The sequence below is a fragment of the Lonchura striata genome, chromosome 8 (assembly GCF_050655825.1).
Source record: "Lonchura striata isolate lonStrDom1 chromosome 8, ASM5065582v1, whole genome shotgun sequence".
NCBI classification, from domain to species: domain Eukaryota; kingdom Metazoa; phylum Chordata; class Aves; order Passeriformes; family Estrildidae; genus Lonchura; species Lonchura striata.
In genome coordinates, this window is record NC_140710.1 from 18578020 (window position 1) to 18587155 (window position 9136).

The 9136-nt window shown below is 41.5% G+C and overlaps 1 long non-coding RNA gene across 6 annotated transcripts in view; it reads right to left on the minus strand.

Moving 5' to 3' along the window:
• Positions 1 to 784: 784 nt before the first annotated feature.
• Positions 785 to 9136, minus strand: part of LOC110467949 (uncharacterized) — a 111989-nt gene continuing 103637 nt past the window's right edge. For 5 of the 6 annotated variants that reach the window (XR_002464945.4, XR_014956897.1, XR_014956899.1 and 2 more), the window contains 4 exons: positions 8679 to 8765; positions 7492 to 7560; positions 1908 to 1981; positions 785 to 1475 (listed from right to left, as the gene is read on the minus strand). This is a non-coding gene — a long non-coding RNA (uncharacterized LOC110467949). Of the gene's footprint in view, positions 1476 to 1907; positions 1982 to 7058; positions 7561 to 8678; positions 8766 to 9136 lie in introns of all 6 variants that reach the window. The other variant, XR_014956900.1, reaches the window with a different exon arrangement.

A 9136-nucleotide genomic window follows, 5' to 3' on the forward strand; every position in this document is an offset into this window, starting at 1 on the left:
GAGGAATGGCCTTGTAGTTAAGAGGGTACATTGGAAATCTGGAGACATGGCTTCAAATGCCAGGTCTGCCACAGGCAACAGAGGTAACTTTAGCTAGTCCTTTAGTCTTTTGCCACATTTTACCACTTTTAAAATGGGGCAGCAATCTTTCTATTCTTGCCTCTTTTTATTTCCCACATACTCACTTGCATCTTAAGGTCTCACGCCAAGCATCTCCTTTCTGGGTACTGCTGGTGCCTGGCACTTTGAAGTTGAAATGTTTCTGTAACTCTTAACCAGCAGTCAAAACCAGACAATACTCTTATAAAGTCTTTGGGCTTCAAGGCTCTCAGACAAGCTGTTAGCATCCATGCTAGGGACTAGAATTACTGAGGTCTTCAGCCCATTGATTACATTAAAAACACTCTCTGTCATTAAACTAAGCCCAGGGACCAGCAGTAAAGCCAGAGAGATTTAACTGAAAATCTGCATCCTGGGTTCTGGTTTTCAAGTCTCTGCATGGTTGAAAACCAATTCAAACCTTTAAGAATTATTATTACTATTATTATCATTAACTAATTAATTTAAACATAGGTGCAGTTTAATGCATTTTCTCACAATTTTCAATTCAGAAGGCAATTTTTAACAGCTGATACTGCAAAGAAACAGAACTAGCTCGGGAAACCCCAACAGTCCCATAGCTGGAGTGGTTCTGGTAACAACAAATGCTATCATTGCTCTTCCCCAGCAATCCAAGTACGGAAGGTTGAGACTGAGCACAGAAACAGAGAGCACTCTGTTGAGCTGAGGTGAAGCAATGATATTTATGGGAGTAATTATCACAGAGAAAAACTGGAAAAATATGATTACAGCAAATTGTAACTCGCTCAGATATGTTCTTCGTTGTTAGAAATAGCTCAGCTGAGACCAAACCAATATGAACAACAGACTGGGAGTGTCAGACACTGATTCTCTGGAGGCTGATACCATCAGACCCTCTGCGCAGAACATGATCCAGCTTTAACATATTAGAGAGACTGGTGTCAGCAGCGCGCATCTCTTCCCAGCCATTGTACTCACTTCAAGCAGCCTAACAAAATGTGAGCTGCTGGGCTCCACACTGGAAAATGACCTGGAGATGCTGTCCCTAAAGACCACTGGCAAGCGAGGCATCTGTCTCTCAGAGCTGGGCAGGTCCCCTCCACAGCAGTTGTGGCTGCTGAGTGCTGCTGGGGGCCAGCAGAAGAGGCTCAGGTTTCAGAGTGCAGCAGTATAGTGAGCAGGGTGACACAACCATGCACAACACCCACCTCTGAGCTGGCACTGCCTTCCCATTCGGTTCCTTTCTGGGCTTCAGCTGCCCTGTTGACAAATTCGTGAAACCTTTGGAGAGCTTCTGCCGTGGGTGCAGCCATGGACTCGCCTCAGCATGTGGGAGTGAGGAGCACCCTGGCTGAAGGATGGGTTCTGCTGAAGGAACTTCAACTGCCCAAAACCTGTAATGGGGTGTTGAGTTTCAAAGACCTTAGAGGAAATGAACTATAAACTCTGCAAGCTTGGAAACTTGTGTTGAAGGAGAGGACATAGCTAAGAAAAGGAACCCTCAGAAGCTGTGATTCCACTGCTGTGGTCTGTGAGGCCTGTGTGCAGAAGGGTCTGAACGCAGCTTGTGCAGACAGACTTTGTCCCTTCATATTCATGTGAAGTCCTTCACATTCACATGCAAGTCATCTGCACCACGGTAAATGTCTTGTCAAGTCAATTATACTTGGGGAGGTACTTTCACCACACTTTCATGGTTGAGTATTTTACACATTTCATGCAACTAATATCTTGCAACTGATGGTTAGAAATTTTTAGAAGAAATAACCAGTGTTGTGTAAAAACAAAAAATATCACTTAAGTAGTCAACTGTTAAATGTACCTACCGCAGGGACCAGATGCATCAAAGTAGTTCTTCAGGTGTCTTGAGAGCTCCGTAGGTGTTATTGCTGCTCTCAGTCTGTGAGAAGAATTATAAATGCTATTTACCTTTTAATTAAAAAAATACCTTGCAAATTAAACACATGCTCTTGCACATCAAAATTTAGTTAGCATCCATTTTTGTTGTGCAGACTATGGCTAATAACCTATTGAGCCCACAGCCATCTGAACACACATTGCAGCTTCCCTTTTCCCCTACATTTTGGGCATCATGTGTTCGATTTTGTCACATCCGAGGGGGAAAAATTCTGTGACTGACTGCTAATACTTAAGCAGATCTCCTGCTTAATATTCCTTCTGCTTACAAATCCCTCTAAATATATTGGTGTGTCCTGACAAAGGGAGAGGAGCAGTTTTGGACACTTGTGTGACATACGTCTTACTATCTTACGTAGAAAATTTGACAGTGAATGACAGAACACCTTAGAGGGATCTAAGAAGATGATAAAGGCAACAGCTTTCACATGAATACAGAGTCTAGTTCTTAACAGTTACAAGCTTTTTTTACATGCATCCTTGTAATTTGACATTTATAATTCACTGTAGTGCTGAATCTCTGTCATTTTCTCACAGTCAGGTTCTCTATACGTGGATGTACATGTCCCTTCTAATTAGTACACCTATTTGAACATTTAATCTCATCTCTCAACCTTATTATGCAGTTGCATATTGATCTGTTATGTATCAACAAATGCTTTTGGTATAACATATACAGTTCTATGTTACTTCCCTCCCAGAACAGGTGCCTGTATCTTCTCTTTTCCTGGTTGTAAACCCATTTTGTAAAAAAAGCACAGTAATTCACAATGGATGTAATAATGGGTAAAAATAAATATCCTGCAATCCTGCAGAGAAACATTAACCCTTGAGATTATATATACATACACATACAGAGTGAATCTTTTACTGTGCATAGCATCTTCCTCGTAGGGAACACCTAAGACCTTTTCCTAAGCGCTGATGCCTTTGCAACACTGATAAACATTAGATCTATTTTATCCTTGGAGAAGCAGTACAGCAATATTGCAGAACTTGCTCAAGGTAAGCAAAGAAGACAGTGAGACAGCTGCAGACAGAGCAAGCCCCGAGGTCTCAGCTCCTGACCTGAAGCCCACTGGAAAACACAATCAATATGAAAATCAGGTTGCATCTGCAGGCCCCAGTCGCAGGACTGACCTTTCACTGCTCACTCATCATTTTGCATTAGCAACTTGGGTGGTGCCATGCCATCACCTGATATTCCTGTTTATTAGTTAACTTAGTTGAGATTTAATTCAATTGAAATGAAACCTTTTCCGTGTCATGTTAAAACAGGCAATGAAGAACACACCTTTTATTAACAGTCATACTGATACTGAAGCCAAATAAAGGATTTATTTTTATGTTTTAAATACTCTGGCTTTGTATTTGAAATACGGGATATTCAAGTGGTTGTACTGCTTAAAGCACAGAATTAAAACTTCCCTTCTACTGGTATTTAAAAAGATATCTTAGGGAAGAATTCAAAGCAAACTTTTTACAGCTTTCAGCTGATCAGGAAAACATGCATTATATACAAATACTGAAAACCATTTAAAATGCTCTTAATGTAAGTCGTGGATTTGACAGATAACAGGTTTACATTGAAAAGAAAACAAAAGCCACTAGCAGATTGGAAGAACTTGCCCATATAGCTTGGAACAGTATACAGTGGAGATAAAGACTATTTTAAATAAAAAGAGAGCAGGCACATGCATGTCAGTCTGTTGTTCATACTGTTCAGTGGAAAAGCTGGGAGTGTTACAAGCAACCAACTCTGCCCTGACAGCTTCAGACTGGGAACCCAGGGCAGATCCTGCACTCCCTCCTCTAAAGGTTTCCTATTTAGTCATGCAGTATTTTCAATGGGGAAGGAAATCTGTTCAGGACACTACTTTCACAAATATTGATCTTTACTTCTGCTGATGCATAAAGCAGATGTAAGCAGCACAAGAGAGATTTTGTTCAAGTACTTTTTTTTTTTTCCTTGAGCCTAATTATTGATCTGCAAAGTTCCACTTGGTTTTCACAGGTATAATACAAGAAATGGAAGAAACTAAGTTTGTTTTTGCAGCTCTCTAGTCTGAGCATCTTTTTCAAATGACCTTGATGGTGCTGGTTGGCAGTTTATCTCTTTATATGGCTTAAAATATCTTCTAAAATACAGCCCTAGTAGTACCTAATAAAAAAATTATTCTTATGAAGAGGTACCCTGGAAAATATAAATAGCATCAAATAGCATCTAAATATTCCTAAATACAGAATGGAAAGCAAGTGATTAATGTATTCATTTTAAATTTAGAAGAAAATATATGCATCATATTTTATATTCTCACTGTGCCTATAGACATATATATATATGTTAATCTTTAAGAATCACACTAGAAATCTCTTCTTGCCTTTAATATCTGACTAGGGAAAAATTCCTATTCAGTCAGTGAAGTTTTTCAGTAAGCAGAAAATTATTAAGGATTTTAGAATACTTTGCCTGGGTCAGAAGTGTCTTTGGAAACAGGACAAGTCTGTGAATTTTTAGGATTTTTTCCACAGCAGCTGAATATGAATTGAAGGGCTTCCAAATCCAAGAAGAACAATGCCACAGCCTTACTCACAGAAAGCCATGGAATAGTCCCAAAGAAGCAGCCAGAAACGCTATAGCTTCATTGCAAAAGTTTGTGTAGCTTAAAAAGTAAAATTTTTTTCATGAATGTGAAATACAGTTTTCCTTTTAAGATAATCTGTTTTTTGATTAAGAGTTCTCTTGGTCCCAAGTCCCTGTTTTGCTGACTTTTTTGCTTGGTCAGGCTTCCTATTGCCATTTCTGGGATCTGGGAGAGTGAATCTCCACTTCCAGCATCCTTAAATGCAGAGTTCTTCCAGCATTTTGTAAGCCTAAATCAGGCCACACAACAAAATTACCTCTCAAGTTCTGCTTTATGGCAGAGAATCTGTGCTTTGCCCTGAGGCAGGTGGGCTTCCCCCGGGGATCAAACAGCCAGGCTCTCAGAGCCCATGCCTTAGCTTAGGTCTGCAGTAAAATGAAGTGCACTTTGTACTTGAGAACATTTACATACAGTATACGAGAAGTGCTGCAAGAGAAAGTTCAGAAGTGTGAGCCAATGTATCATTCTCTTTCATATATATCTCTCTCCTGTTTTCTCATCCTATTACTTCAGATCAGCTCTAATCTCATATCTAAAACAGTCAGTCCAAATGGAAAGTGCCTATTTACAGGCTGGATTAAGAGCTTTAACAAAAGGCAAGGCAGAAAACCATTCATTTACTATATAAGAAAAAGAATGTCTTTGTATTTTATCACTTGCCAGCATCTTCCAAACCTTTTCTTTGTGTTGCTCCCCTTCCAAACAGAAAGTAGATTGGGAAGTTCCTGTCTTGCAGAAAGAGAAAAAACATTTTGTTCAACTTTCCCTTTTTGCCTCTAATAGGTTTACTTTTGGTTCACCCCTCAAGGCTCAGCTGAAACCCCTGAAAACTGCTGCCTTTTTAGATCTTTTCCCAAAACTTTCCTTAAGAAGCAGGCATTTGGAGGAGAACAAGAATGGAAGATGAGGGAAGCGCTGGAGGGAGGGAAGATGGAGATCCTTAGCCAAGCCAAGAACCAGTCCCTATGCAGAGCACAGGCAAAGGGAGAAGATGCCCCAACCACTGGTGGAGGGGACAGAGAAACACATGGCACAGCAAGAGCTGCAGCAAGAGAGAATGAAGCAGGCTGAATCCCAAAGGGATAACACAACCCATGGGGTGAGCGGGGAGGGAAGCAGGGAGCTTCTTCTCTCAGGCAGCCCCTGCACAGCACATCCTGCCAGGGCCTCCTCAAACAAGCACTGCAAGTCTCCAGGGGTGTAGCAAAAGAGGGGTGAAAAAGGATTGCTCCATCATGGATTATTTATCTAGGGGGACAAGCTAAGATAGAAAACAATTAAGGGTTAGTTTAGGATAATCAAAACTTTCAATTTTTGAGATAGCTAAATGTTCGCTTTAATTTATTTTTCAATCTGTTTGCTATAGCATTTTTTGAAACAAAATCCATAATTTTCAAATAGCTGAAGTAGAAAATTTGTAATTATTCATGAAAAGAAAACCCCTATATTTTTTTTAAACAAAGAAGAATCAGACTTTCTTGATAAAACAGAAGTCAGAAGTAAGAAAGGATGAAGTTAAAAAAAATTCCAAATGATACACCTGAATTGAGGAAAACAGAAGGCAGGCAGAACAGAGTGGAGCCAGAGGCAAAGCATTACTTTCTGAATCTTTACTTGGGCTCATACCCCTAGTCTGGCTCAGATTTGTAAACTTTAATCTAGGTGAGTTTATAAACTTGAACTTCTCCTTAATTTTTACTCCTTGCAACTTACCCCAAGCCTGCCTGCAGCTTGCTGAGCTGTGCTAGGGGCTCCACCCTCCAGCCCCAAATGCTGCCTGGGCATCAGGGCCCTTTGCCAGCACAGCCCTGGCAGGTCCTGCAACCCCTCATTTTTTGTACATACTCCTGTGTCTCCTCAGAGCTCCAGTTCATGGCTCCCTTCCTCAACCCCAGCATGTTTCTTCACCTTCTGGTAAAATTCCTCTGCTCCAAACTCCACCTTGGCAGGTGGACTCAGGCAAAGTAATTCCCTACCTAATGGCCTCTTCGGTGTGTGTATTAACCCAAACCACCTGCCTGAGTCACCCAGGGTGAATGATCCCTCATTACCTCTGCTCTGGGAGATGGATAACACCATCCTGAAAGCTCAGGGTGGGTTTCATCTCTACAGACACTTCTATGATAAAACAATTAATCATGTCAACCAGCATTTTTCATTAGAACATCAGTGTGGGCAGCATATTTTTAACAGCATTCATTTCTCATCTGCGCCTGTTTGGTTATCTTATATTCTCACAATTAACTGAATTACCAGTTTCAGAGACTGAAGAGAATTTCTTCCATGTCCTTCCATTTTTCCTCAATTCATCACAACATTGGCAGGGATTCTTGAGGCATTTTGTTCTTATCTCTAATATGACACTATAGAAAACTTTATTTTAGAGAATCCCTACCCTAGCATGTGGATACTGACCTTGTTGCCACCTAATCTCTTTCAATGGCTTGTTGCTGTTGTGGCATTTGATCTCTTGTTCTTTATCTCATTAGCTATGAGGCTCAGAGGTGTCTTGGAAGGCACATAGTATGAGGTGTGGTGTACAGCACATACTTAGTAGAAGAACACACTTGACTGCAGCAGGAGGGAAGTGGCTTAGATGGCCAAACTGGTCTCTTCCCAAAAGAACTTCCCAAGGGCCTCTCCCATCTTCCGCTAGAGCTGATGCAACACCTCTGGCTTATTCCAGTGGGTGTTATACCAATCCAGGATTAAAGTACATCCTTCCTTCTTTCTTCCATTCATGCATGAAGAGGCACATGACCAATGGGAGCTCCTTCCCCAGAAACAATAAGAGAAATCCTTCATTTTATTGTACTTTCCCCCTCAACACACGTTGCTTCTCTTTTACCTTTCTTAAGTCACTTTCCTTTTTGCAAAACAAGAGGAACTCATCGCAGCTTTTAAGTGGTCATAGGCACTGCAATGAAAGGTAGTGCATTCCACATTAAATCAACATTAGAGTGAGGAACGAATACAATCTACCCAACAAATACTTTATCGTGAAAATTATTAAAATTCATAGCTTAGAGGTGTGAATGCTTCTTTAAGAAAGGTACTTGTGTTATCCCTAAAATAGCACCAGTATCATGTGATGTTCCAGTTGCTATGGTTACCACAAATTTGTTATTTAATAGCAAAGAAAATAGATGCACAAAACATGCTAATTATAACTGGTACAAATTTTTCTAAATGTTTTATATGAATATGCATGCATGTTTTATGCATAAGGAATAGGAATACCCTTTTTCAAATAATTCTTCAAGTTTTTAGAAGCATTTTAGTAACTGGCAGGGAAGTACATTGTGTGGTTCTCAGCAGCAAAGAAAAAGAAGTCTGAAAAACTGAAGATGGGCACTTTGTCTTAAACCATGCAGTTTTGTATTCAAATAGCAAAAGAATCCTTAAAATGCAAGAGGTTTACATTTGTTGAACCTTGTACACAAGGTACAACTGAATTTGCTTTGTTTCTTCTTCATTGCAAAGAGATTGAAGTGCCTGAGAAACAGCTGCAGGACCATTTGAAGTGAAGTTGCATTTTATGAAATTGTAACATTAATATAACCCTGATACAGAAACCAAAGTGCTCCAGTCACTGCCAGAATCGATACTGCTCAATAAAACTACAGCCTCGCTCTGCCTGGAGCTCCTGGGCTCCCACCTGTGTGCAGCAGAGCACTGGCTCCACAGGCTGGTCCCTGCTGCTCCTGCTGGTGCTGTCTCACAGCAGGATGCACCTCAGTGTGCCCCACTGCTGCAAGCTCCTGCTGCAGGGCCCAGGGGGGCTGGGAGCTCAGGTGGCACTTGGCAGAAGCACAGGCTGTGAGCACAGCATGGAAAGATGCTATGGACTTGTATCTATTGCAAGAAGTACATGGGCTGGCTTTTGTTGTGCAGAGGAGAGATGGAAGGGATATGTACGCAAACAGATCTCGCATAATTCCCCTTTCCTTTCTGTTCTCCACCAGATGCTCCCAGAGGTAAGTCTGGGGAACACAATGCATGCAGGACTTTAAGTGCTGGAACTGTAGAACTCACCAGCCTGGCAGGGTCCTGGGGAGGAGCAAGAGAAATCTCATTCCTTTCCTTGGGTAGTCTGTGACCATGGTGAAAAGACTCTCAAGCCTAAACAAAACAAAGATATGATTGTGAGTCGTGGGAAGAAAGTAACTGGCTCACGGCTGGTGCAGGAAAGCTGCTGGCAGTGGCACTGTGTGCAGAGCCAGATGTTATTCAGGGCTCTGCTGGGTCGGTGCCTCACCACTCATCCAAATTCCCACCTCTTCCCAGAGAGAGGAAGGTGGTGCCCATGCCTTTGGGGCAGCAGTATCATATGGCAGACTCTGCCGCACTCGGGGGTCATTGCTGAAAATGTCACCACTGTCACTTGAAATCAAGCCCTCTTCTCTCATAAAGGCTTTTATCTCTTCCCTTACGAGGCCATACCAGCCGTGGGCAGAATTAAAGTTGTGTGCATGCATTTGCTGCCAAATGGC